Genomic DNA, 12388 nt, shown 5'->3' with positions numbered 1-12388 from the left:
TATTCAACTATAGTTGTTCTCAACATAATATCAGTTTGCATATTCTTCTTTTCCTTAAAAATATGTCTAAGAAAAAAGGAAAGGGGATGACAATTAATCAGTGTTTCAGCTGCTAAGTGGCATCTGGCCAAAAGCCATGAGGTTGACAACTGGAGTTTAGAGTGTTTTTGCAAGGCTAATTTAAGGCAGACTTAGATAGATTCAAGTTTTAAGTCCTAAAGTGTCCTGACTGGAGCAAAGTTCAAGTAAAGTAATTTGCTGCTTACCACACAGATGGGGCTGAGCCCACATTGCCTTGTGATTTGGTCTGTGATTGGATAAGGAGAATTTTTAAAATAGGCAGAAGGGCTGGGTTTCTGTGTTTCACTTTAACGGTCTCTCAATAACTTACAGGATTACACTCTTTTAACCAGCTAAGAAGGTTGGCTTGAATAAGTACTTTTATAGTTATTGATAATTCTAAGTTTAAACTCTCAGGATCGCCTCTGGTGTACAACTCCTTTAACAACTTAATGGCTATGAGAAATACTCCTGTCTTACAATTTTATAAAAATTACAGAATAAATAACAGAAATTTTAAGGAATTGCAAATACCACAGTTATTACACAGAGTAGTAAAAAACAATCTAAAGAATCATTTACTTAAACACATAAGCTATTTGAAATAATTTTTGACTGCCTTAAATATAAGAATATGTTGATACTTTCCTGGCAGAGGTGATGACACCATGATCACGAAGGTGGTTTTCCCAGGACTAGGCTTATCCATTGCACTCCAGGTGTGCTGACCTCTGCGATTTCCCCAAATGTGGGAACCTCGACTGCATAATTTGTGGTAGTGGGGGACTGCATCTTTGCTCTCTCCTGAAAGATAAAAATATATAAGAATATATTAATCCAAAATAATTGCCACCAAAATTAGGAGATATACTTTGATGTTAGTTTGCTGTGCATTAGCATATTATAAGCCAATAGAATCAAATTAGGAGGGAGTACAAATTCTTGCTTGTTAGTGACAGTGAAAGAAAAAAAAATCTTTCTCCATACGAAACTCCAAGGATTGTTTAATAGAAATGAAAAAGGACAAATAGGAAATGGCTATTGTTTTTAACAAGAGAACAAAAATTTAATCACATTTTGAAGAAATGCGTTTTATTAAAGAAGTCTCATTTTTTCTTATTCCTGTTTATTATATATTATTAGTACAGAGACCTGAACTATTTAAAGTGCAGCTACTCCATCTAATAGATACATAAAATGTAAACAATCAAAAGGTTAAAGTTCAGCACAGATTGGTTAAAAAATAAATGAAATTGTCACATAAAAAACACAATACATTTCAATACATAAAACAATTGTATTATTATTGTATGACTTTTCTAAGAAACTCAAAAAAGAGGCACCTCTGAATGGTACAGGGAATTGCAAATTACCTCTTTTAAATATAATAGAATGACATTTGCAAAGTAATAAGTTGCATCTGGTGAAAAATAGTTGAGGTTTACAATGGTTCTAACAGAAGGCAGGGAAGGTACTTTTGGGATTTTAAGTAACATAGGCCTTTATGACTATAAGAAACAGATAATTAAATAGTTGTTGCTTTTTTCACTTTTCCATATTATTCATAAACTTCACTAGGATATTTTTCCTGGCAGTATTGGAGACAAATATGGATTTTTGCAGTACAGATGAATAAAGAATTGTGCCGAGCCTTGTAAAATGCCAGACACCAAACAAGGGGTTGTTCATACCCTCAGCACTCCTAATTTAAACAGTCTTGATTTCTACTACCAAATACACCTTTTATTTTCTACAAATGTGCATATGTCGTGGGCAGAAGCTTGGCCAGTTCTTTGTCTGCTTCATTTATTTTAAGGTCTATTTTCCACCTGCATTGGAATGGGGACAGCATGACATAAAACAGTGTATCCAGGCTGTGGGGACATGCCCTCCTTGGGAGAGAAGTCTGATCTATGTTTTCTTCTGTGAAATAACAAAGGCTCTCATGACAGAGAATCACATCTTTTACAATGGAACTTATTTCCTAACAAATGCAGCACCAACTGTGAAAATAGGTTGTGTGCTGATCTTTATTTCATTGACTCAGCAGCTGAGAGCACCCAGATGCTCTATTAAGTTACCTGCTGGTTCATATCCTTATGTAAAATTTGTTTGTTCTGATTGGACTCATTTGATTCATTTTCAAATTTTCTCGCTTTACTCATAACAGAAGTTTTCCATTGACTTAACCTTTTGTTCTGAGGATTTCTAACCCTAGTCGCTAGAATGGATTGTCCTGGGGTCCTCGTCAGAGAATGCTCAATTGGTGCAAGTCCCCATGAGCTGCAATCACACACACATCGCTCATCATATAAGAGGATTAATGTGGGCTTTCCTCTGATATTTCATATATATTCTATAATATGTATCCTTCCTCCCTCCTTGCTTCCCTCCCTCCCTCCCTCCCTTCCTCCTTTTCCCTTCCTGTACTTAGGAAGTATTGCATTCCTACCAGGAAACACCAGATGTTTAAATAAATAATGCCTTACCTTAGTGATCTTAAAGTGGGCATATGTTTCTAGCAAGAACCACAAACAATGAGGCTAACTCTAAAGCAGAAATTAACCTCCACTCCTCTTTCCATTCAGGGAGGGATTGAAGTCCAAACAACTCTAAGGCTATGGTGTTAGTGTCACCTCTGGCCCAATAGAAATATATTTTAAGATTGGACCCTCCTTTCATGTAATAATGTTAAACTTGGATTATCTTAATCAAAACCCTAAACTTTCATTTTAGTCAAAAATGGGAAAGATAAATCTCCACTTTATAATTTCTACTGAATGAATGGCATTCCATTTCTTTGGTACACCTTATTATTTTATTATGGACTGCCATTTTTCCCTGTATTCCTTAAAAATATATAGACATTGGCTTTAAAATGCGTATACTTATCATTGATTTTTCAGGATATGCAGTTGATGCTAATATGGTAACGTTAATATACATTTCCCCTAAAGATACAGCAACCCTTCTGTGTTTTGAAGTAATTCTGTGTTGAAATTACTCCTCTATGTATTTTTTTCACTGCATGCAGCAACTGTGGACCAAGCTGTTCTATGGTTACAGTGGCAGTAATTATAACAACAATTATCATGGAAAAGAAATGCAGTGGTTTTCTGTCCAGATAGATTTTCCTATCCTCAAAGAGAGTTTTGAATCGTAAACTATTAACATACTTTCTCAAAAATGATACTTGTAGATGGACTTGAACACCCAGAAGATTTTGTTAATATCTGTCAATTCAACATTAGAAGAAAGGATGTGAAGTCATAGAAAAAAATTCTTACCTGTTGAAGGGTTTTTGAATTCCTCTTACAATAATAACTAGCACTTTTTTTCACAATGAGAAATGACAGGGATAAAGTTTACAAAGAGCTTCTTGGAAGCTCACTTTCCTCATCTGAAATTGTCAATGTTTTAGGTTATACAAACATTCACCTAAAGTCTTTACACACGTTATCAAATTTTGTGTGGCATTTCTTTTCCTCTCGGGTATCTTTTGACCCTGTCTGCAGTTTTCTTGTACAAGGTAAGTCTGAGAACACAGAAATCAAACGATGCCCAGATTGGTAGACTACAGCATAGCTACTCATCTCTAAAAACAATCCATACAAATTAAAAACAGAAATGAAGCCTAATGCTGCTGTGAAGCTAAAAAGTCTATTTAGAATCCCTAGGTGGCACAAAAAGCATTTAGATTCATTTCATTCACATGTCAGATAAAGACTTTCATTTAGTAGTGAGATGAATGCTGAATAATGGATCTTTTGAATAATGTAATTAATAATTCATTAAGAAAGATTTAAAAAAAATCTGACAGAATGCAATGTGTGCATATTCTCTACATTGTGCTCCTAAAATGCATCATAGCATTGATGATTCTTACAAATTATCTGGGAAACAATTAGGAAAATACTGGCACTTTATTTACAAAATAATAACATTAAAAGTCAATGAGGGACAAATATATTTTTGAATTTATTAGAGATTATGATAAATCAAGATTAAAGATTATTTTTATTATTTTAAAATATGCTCATAATATAACAAAGGACTTAACCAATACTCTTTCCTGAAAAGATCTTCCTGTGTTTACCATGTGAACTTTTTACGCTTTTTACAATATAGAAGATACTTCCTTTGTTCTTGGATAGCTGATCAAATGAGAAATGGCAATTTTTCTTTTTTGTTCTTTGCCTTATATGAATTGAAATGACACAAACCCAAATGTGGCAACAGCAGCTCAGAGATTTGCCTGTGACAAAAACAAATGTTGCCCTATCTCTATATTGCTGTTATCTACACAAGAGGATAGAGGTAAAGAATTTCAGTTTTCTCATTGATCAGCACCTACTAGTGCTCATACTGTCCCTATATTCCCAAAGCCCAGCTTGTATCATGCTGCTTGCGTACAGAGACATTAACTGCTGGAATGGAGTCAGATGTCTGTGGATATCAGAGATCAGCGACTTGAGGACCTAGGAGAATCTTCTACAGAGGCAATGATAGAATTTTTACCATTTTTCTTCAGTAATAAGGACATTTTATTGAAGCAGCATAGATATGCTCTCATAGCATTTGCTATCATCTATCTTTGTACTGGGAAAGCAATGGAATATTCAGTAAATTGCTGTAGCATTTTTTGCCTTGGCATGTTACAAGCCATATCTATTTGTGGTGTACAATTTGTTATTTTTTCATCAGTTATCCCCCCAAGCATATGAAAGTAGAGGGTCAATAAATTGATAGAGTAGAATTAATTTGTTTTTTATTGTCAAATAAATTGAGTATATTGGATTAATTATAGATCAAATTGAATTAACATATAGCTTAATTTTTTTAACTTTTTGAGACTAGATTGAGAATAAATAATTAATCAACTTGAAAGAGTTGGTTTTAAAACTTAAGCAACTGCATAGAACTGAGTTGTAAACTGAGCTTGATTTCCCATTCTCTTGAGACTTCTTATGGGAGCCAAACTTTTTAATGCACAGTTACACAAAGGTAAATGATGTAATGACCCACCCTGAAAATTTAAAAATGGAACTTTTACATTTTCTTTCTCAGATGGAATTATTTATTTAATGGTACATGGAAGCTTTTAGTGATGACTGCATTCTTAAGGCTTTCATATTTATTTTGAAGAACATTTCTTCCTTTAAAGATTTCCCCTAGCTAATTGGAAACAGTGTGAACTAATGGAATGAAGCAACGATAAATGATTGCAAATGTTGAGATATAAGAGATATAATCCTTACTCTGTCAGTGACTATTGCTTTGTGTTTCAACCACATTACATTTTTCTTCTGTCTCTATTTTTGTCTTAAGTACACTTTGGAATTTCTACTTCCCTAGTGGGAGTGTGTTAGTAAACACAAGAAAGGAGAGTGAAAAAAATGTCACCCTCTCTGACAATATTACTATAGCAATATTTTTAAAAGGAGAGATAGATATCTTTGTCCTTGAACTCTGTATAGATTAGAAAGACCCAAAACTTTATAAACACACTTGTTCTCATCCATTGACTGGTACAACTTAATACAGCCTGACCTTAGGACATCTTGTTGAGGAAATATAGGAATGACCAGAATTGAGCTGAGTTGATGCAATCAATTTTCCAGGAGGAAAGGACTATTTTAGTTAGGTTTTAAAAAGACATTAAAATTAATCCTAGTGTTTGGAAGCTAAAAAGACCACACATGAATGTGATGGCCAAGAATTGTTCTCTTGTATAATTCCTTCCTCTTAAGTGCAGGTGGAACCTGTACCTTGTTACTGAAAAGTAGAATGTGGCAAAGGTTATAGGATATCACTCTTGTGACTGTGTTTTGTTTTATAAGACTTTTCTATGTGGACTCCTTTTGGATTCTCCTTTTGGCTGAGAAGAACCAAACGGCCCTATTGTGAACTGCCTATGGACAGGGCCACATGGCAGGAAGACTCAAGGATTTGTAAAACTCAGTAATATTTAACAATAAATGCAAGGACATAGCTTCTTTCAATAACCTTGAATGAGTTTGGAAACAGATTTTTCTTTAGCTGAGGCTCTAGGTAAGAATACAGCTAAACCATACCAGTACCCCTGACCCTTGGAAACTGATAATTAAAGCATGCCATTTTAAGCAACTAAGTTTGTGGTAATGTTTCTCAAAAAAATAAAATTAATACAGTTGAGTGTGTCCTGACCCTAGAATGCTATCAGTGAAATAATTGTAGTTTGAACCCTAATATGTGTATGTTTATTTACAAATTATATACACTGCTACTATTAAACTATGGATTAATTATTACTTACATTTAGTTTCTTATTTTACTAAACAAAAATAAAATACACAGAAGTTCTTGTTTGTTTTGTCAGTTAGGTTCCACTTATAGGTGAGATCATATGGTGTCTGTCTTTCACCACCTGGCTTATTTCATCTTGCATAAAGCTCCCCAGTACCATCCATGCTGCCACAAAGGGTAGGAGTTGCTTCTTTCTTTCTGATGCATAGTATTCCATTCTGTAAATGTACCACAGTTTTTTTTTATCCACTCATTTATTGCTGGGCACTTAGGTTGCTACCAGCACTTGGCTATTGTAAATTGTGCTGCTACGAACATTGGGGTGCATAGGTTCTTTTGAATTGGTGTTTAGGATATTTAGGGTAAAATCCCAGGAGTGGAATTGCCAGGTCAAAAGGCAATTCTACTTTTACTTTTTTGAGGAAATTCCATACCGTTTTCCACAGTGGCTGCAGCAGTCTGCATTTCCAAAACATTGTACTAGGGCTCCCTTTTCTCTACAACCTACCCAGCACTTGTTGTTTGGTGATTCATTTATGATGGCCATTCTTATTCGTGTGAAGTGGTATCTCATTGTGGTTTTAATTTGCATCTGTCTGATGGCTAGTGATGCTGACTATCATTTCATATGCTTCTGGGCCCTCTGTATGTGGTTTGCCAATATTTTGTTGAGGATTTTAATGTCTGTGTTCATCAGTGATATTGACCAGTAGTTTTCTTTCTTTGCTGTGTCTTTATCTTGTTTTAGGATTAGGATAATACTGCTGTCATATAAAGAGTTTGGGATTCTTCCCTTTTCTTGGATTTTTTTGTAAGAGTCTGAGAAGGATAGGGGTTAGCTCTTACATGTTTTGTAAAATTCTCCTGTGAAACCATCTAATCCAGGAATTTGAGTACCGGGAGTTTTTTGATTACTGTTTCATTTTCACCAGCTGTTACTGATCTGTTCAGGCTTTCTACTTCTTCTTCATTCAGTTTTGGAAGGTTATATTTTTCTGGACGTTTGTCCAATTGCTCAGATTTTCAAATTTCTTATCATATAGTTGTTTGTAGTAATTTCTTACAATCTTTTGTATTTCTGTTGTATCCGTTGTAATCTCTCCTCTTTCATTTCTGATTTTATTTATTTTGGTCCTCTCTTTTTTTCCCTGATGAACCTGGTTAAGCTTGTCAATTTTGTTTATCTTTTCAAAGAACCAGTTCCTGGATTTATTGATCATTTGAATTGTTTTTTTAGTTTTTATGTCTTTTCTCTGATCTTGGTTCTTTCCTTCCTTCTGTTTACTCTGGGCTTTGTTTTTGTTTTTGTTGATGTTGTTCCTCCAGTTCTTGTAGATGTAGGTTTAGGTTGTTTATTTGAAATGTTTCTATCCTTTCTATCGTTTTTAGGTAGTCCTGTATCTCCATGAACTTACCTCTTAGGACTGCCCTCATTGTGTCCCATACATTTTGGACTGTTGTGTGTTTGTTTTCATTCATTTCCAGAAACTTTAAAAATTTCTCATTAACCTCATTACTCACTCATTCATTGTTTCATATATTGCTACTCAATCTCTATTATTTTGAAAGTTTTTTTAGTTCTTTCCTTGACGTTGATTTCTGGCTTCAGACCCTTGTTGTCTGAGAAAATGCCTGATATGATTTCAATTTTCTTGAATTAGACTTGTTTTTGAGACTTGTTTTTTCTGTTATCACATGGTCTTTCTTTGAAAATGTTCATGTGCATTTGAAAAGAATGTGTATTTTACTTCTTTGGGATGAAACTTTATATATATATAGTTTCTTTGATCTAAGACATTGTTCAATGCCACAATATCTTTTGTTGATATTTTGTTTAGAAGATTAATCCATCTGTGACAGTGGGATATTAAAATTCCTTACTATAAGTGTGTTGCTGTCTATATCTTTCTTAAAGTCCTTCAAGATTTTCCTTATATATTTGGGTGCTCCTATGTTAGGTGCATATATGTTTATAATGTTTTGTCTTCTTGAAGGATTCTTCCCTTGAGTATTATGAAGTGTCCTTCTGTGCCTCTTTTTATGGCCTTTGGGTTGAAGTCTATTTTGTCTGATATAAGTATTGCTACCCTGAATATTTTTTTCTCTGTCCATTTGTGTGGTATATTTATTTCCAACCCTTCACTTTCAGTCTATGTAGGTCTTTTTTCTGAGGTGGGTCTCTTGAAGGCAGCATACACGTGTGTCTTTTTTTTTTAATCCATTCAGCTACCCCATGTATTTTGATTATATCATTTAATCCATTTACTTTTAAGGTTGTTATTGATAGGTACTTGCTCATTTTTCCCCTTTTTACCCGTGTCCCTCTCTCACTCACTCTTTTTTCTTCATCTTCTTAAAGCATTCTCTTTAGCACAGGGGTATCAATATCATTTCCACCCGGGGCCACATCAGCCTCGTAGCTGCCTTTAAAAGGCCAAAATAATTTTAAGACTGTATAAATGTAAATACTCCTTAACTATTAGGGAGTTGAAATTACATTTGGCTCTTGAAGGCAATCATTAGACTGATGTGGCCTCTGGTGAAAAAGAGTTTGACACCCCTGCATTTAGCATATCATGCAATGCTGATTTCATGGAGGTGTATTCTTTTAGCCTTCTTTTGTCTGTGACTCCATGTTTTGCCTTGAATTTTAATTGAGAATCTTGCTGGGTGTAGTTTTCTTGGTTTCAGGCCTTTGCTTTTCATTACTTGGAATATTTCTTGCCATTCCCTTCTGGCTTACAGTGTTTTTATTGGTAAATAAGCTACTCACCTTATTGGAGCTCCCTTGTATGTTACTTCCTGTTTTTCCCTTGCTACTTAAGATTCTCTCTTTATCTTTAAAATTTGGCATTTTAATTATGATGTATCTTGGAGTGAGCTTCTTTGGGTTCATCTTGATTGGAAACCTCTTTGCTTCCTGAACTTGCATAGCTTTTCCCATCTCCAGGTTAGGGAAGTTTTCAGTCATTATTTTTTCAAACATCATTTCTATCCATTACTCCTTTTCTTCTCCTTCTGGTATTCTTGTGTATGTGTGTGTGTATGTGTTGAATTTTGTAAGTTCTTTTTTAAATTTGGATATTAATTCCTTATCAGATGTATCGGCGAATATGTTCTCCTATTCTGTGGGTTGTGGATTTCTATTGTTGATGTTTTCCTTTGCTGTGCAAAACCTTTTTAGTTCGATATAGTCCCATTTGTTTGTTTTCTTTTATTTTCCTTGCCTGGGTAGATATATCCCATAAAATATCGCTGCAAGCAATATCTGTGGTTTTGCTGCCTCTTTTCTTCTATGATTTTTATGGTTTTGGGTGTAACATTTAAGTCTTTAATCCATTTTAATTTTTTTTCTTTTTTGATGTTATTTAATTTTAATTTTCTCCAACTTTTTTTTATTCTCGTTCAAGTACAGTTGTCTCCATTTCCCCCCTACCACTCCCTGCCCCTCAGCCATCTCCACTTCCCACCCTTGATCTTACTTCCCTTTGGTTTTATTCATGTGTCCTTTACAGAAGTTCTTACCCCCACCCCATTATCCCCTCCCATCTCCCCTCTGGTACTGTCAGTTTGTTCTTAATTTCAATGCCTCTGGTTATATTTTGCTTGCTTGTTTTGTTGATTAGGTTCTACTTATAGGTAAGATCATATGGTATTTGTCTTTCACTGCTTGGCTTACTTCACTTAGCATAATCTTCCTTCTGGTATTCTTGGTATTCTCTGGTATTCAAATGTTGTTCTGTTTCATGTTGTCCTGCAGTTGCCTTAAGTTATCTTCATATTTTTGGAGTGATTTTGCATGTTGCTGCTCTACCTAGGTGTTTCTTTCTACCTTGTTCTCCAGCTCACTAATTTGGTACTCTGCCTCATCCAGCCTGATTTTAACTCCTTCTAGTGTACTTTTATTTCAGAAATTATATTTTTCATTTCTTCCTGATTCTTGTTTATAGTTTCTATTTCCTTTTTTATATTGTTATAGTTCCCACTCAGTTTCTTATAGTTGTCAGTGAGTTCCTTGATCATGCTTATAACCATTCTTTTGAATTATGTATCTGACACTTTGCTTTCCTCCATTTTATTTAGGCATTTTACCAGAGAATCTTCCATTCCTTTTGATTGTGGGTTCTTTCTTTGTCTCCTTGTTTTAGGTGGCTCTTTTTCTTTGATTGTGTGATTCCCAATGCTCTGCTTTGCCTGTTATCTTTGTAGGTTGACTTTCTGTGGCAGGGGTTCTGTGGGACTCAATTGTGAGATCTCTTTGATCTGCTTGTCTGCATGCTCTAGTGCTTCCTTTTCTTCTTTTTGTGTGAACTCTCTTGTTAAACTTGGGCTGTGCTTGTTGGTGGCTGCTTTGTTGGTGGGTTCTCCTCTCTAGCATGTCTCCTGGTTGTCACAGCTCCCAACTTGTCTTGTATGTTGTTGTACTGGTGTTGTAACAAAGCAGTATTACCAGATAACCAAACCTATGCCAGCAAAAAGAACTCCTCGTCACTTTAGCAGCCTCAATCACAACTGAACTAAGATTAATAAAGTTGAGGCGAGATCGTGACTATTATAAGATATGATAAAAGGAATATTAGATGGCTAAAAGAAGGGAAAATTTTGTTGTGTGGTAAAAAGAAAGAGAATTGATAAGATTTGGGATAGAACCGAACTGAATAAAGGGAGAGAGGAAAATCTACAATGTGAGTAAAACACAAAGGGTGATGGGAACAATGTGATTGATACAAAGAGGGAAGAGTGTACTATCAAGTTTGAAGTAAAATTGAGAAGGTACTGAACCAATAGGAACAAATTTTCAGAAAGACCACAGCAGGGTCAAAAGCAATGACAACTGAATAAAGTTTAATAAAGTTGGAATGGGAATAAGAATATTGTAGAAAAGCAAACAATGAATATGAGATGTCTATAGTAAAGAAAAATGATTTTGAGAGGATGGGGGAAGCAAACTTGTAACAGTCTAGAATTAAAGCCCAGGTTAAGAGAAGGGGAAAAAAAGATAAAAGAGAGAGAGAAAACAATGAAATAAAATTTCTCATGCAACTGATCAGGGGTAGGGCAAAGGTGAAATGGAGTAAGTCAGAGGGAGAGTGTTCTATGAGATTTAAAGTACAAGCAAATAGTGAACAAACAGGAGTTCCTCTGGAGAAGTAAAATGATATTTCACTCAACTAGCCACTGTTTATAAAAGGTGAAAAAGAAATAAGACTCTTATTAGAAGGGAAAAAGAATGTGAGCTGAATTAAGAAAGAAGAGTGTTTATGTGATGGTAGATAGAGGAGGAATAATAGCAAATAAAATATACCCAGTGACATTGAAATTAAGAACAATCTAACACTAGCCAGAGCGGAGGGGAGAGGGGGCAATGGGGGGAAGGGTTTTCAGGAACTACTATAAAGGACACATGGACAAAACCAAGGGGGAGGGTAGAAGCAGGAGAGGGAGGTGGGTTTGGCTGGGGTAGGAGGAAGTGGTGGGGAGGAAATGCAGACAACTGTAATTGAACAATAATAAAATAATTAAAAAAAAAGAGTAAGGGAAAGAAAATTGGAGTAGTGTATGAGAAAATAAAATTAACCACAACAGTAATAAAGCTCAGGAAGAAGGTGAAATGGATTAAGACCAGGGAAGGGTACTATGTGGGATTTGGAATAACAATAGCATGATAAGAAATATATAATCTGAATTAAAAGAATAAAAAGTAAAAGACCAAGAGTGGTGTTTTATTTAGAATATGATTAAAAATTTTAAAGAAGAAAAATTAAAATGCAATATGAAAAGGAGAATAAAAAATGAATCAAACAATAAAAACAAACAAAACAAAATAAACTAAATAAAAGGGAAGAAAAAATTTTTAATCCATGTTCTGAAAGATAGCAAAGTAAAATTTGTCTCAGCTATTGATATTCACCTTCTGACTTCTTTCTGGATCTGTCTGGTTTTGTCACAACTCCAGGTCTTACTGTATTATTCTTGAAAAAAAAAAAAAAAACACAAAAACCTCTTGCTGACTTTAAAGCTGCCAATCTTCCTGAATCCTGCA

At 34.7% G+C, this 12388-nt stretch overlaps 1 non-coding gene across 1 annotated transcript; it reads left to right on the top strand.

The window, feature by feature from the left end:
• Positions 1-700: 700 nt before the first annotated feature.
• Positions 701-867, top strand: LOC112300543 (U1 spliceosomal RNA). The gene has a single exon (XR_002974418.2). It is a non-coding gene; the product is annotated as a U1 spliceosomal RNA (small nuclear RNA).
• Positions 868-12388: the final 11521 nt, after the last annotated feature.

Source organism: Desmodus rotundus, chromosome 6 (assembly GCF_022682495.2).
Source record: "Desmodus rotundus isolate HL8 chromosome 6, HLdesRot8A.1, whole genome shotgun sequence".
Classification (NCBI taxonomy): Eukaryota; Metazoa; Chordata; class Mammalia; order Chiroptera; family Phyllostomidae; genus Desmodus; species Desmodus rotundus.
The sequence above is the reverse complement of the archived record's forward strand: the minus strand, read 5'-3'. Positions and strand labels throughout refer to the sequence as shown.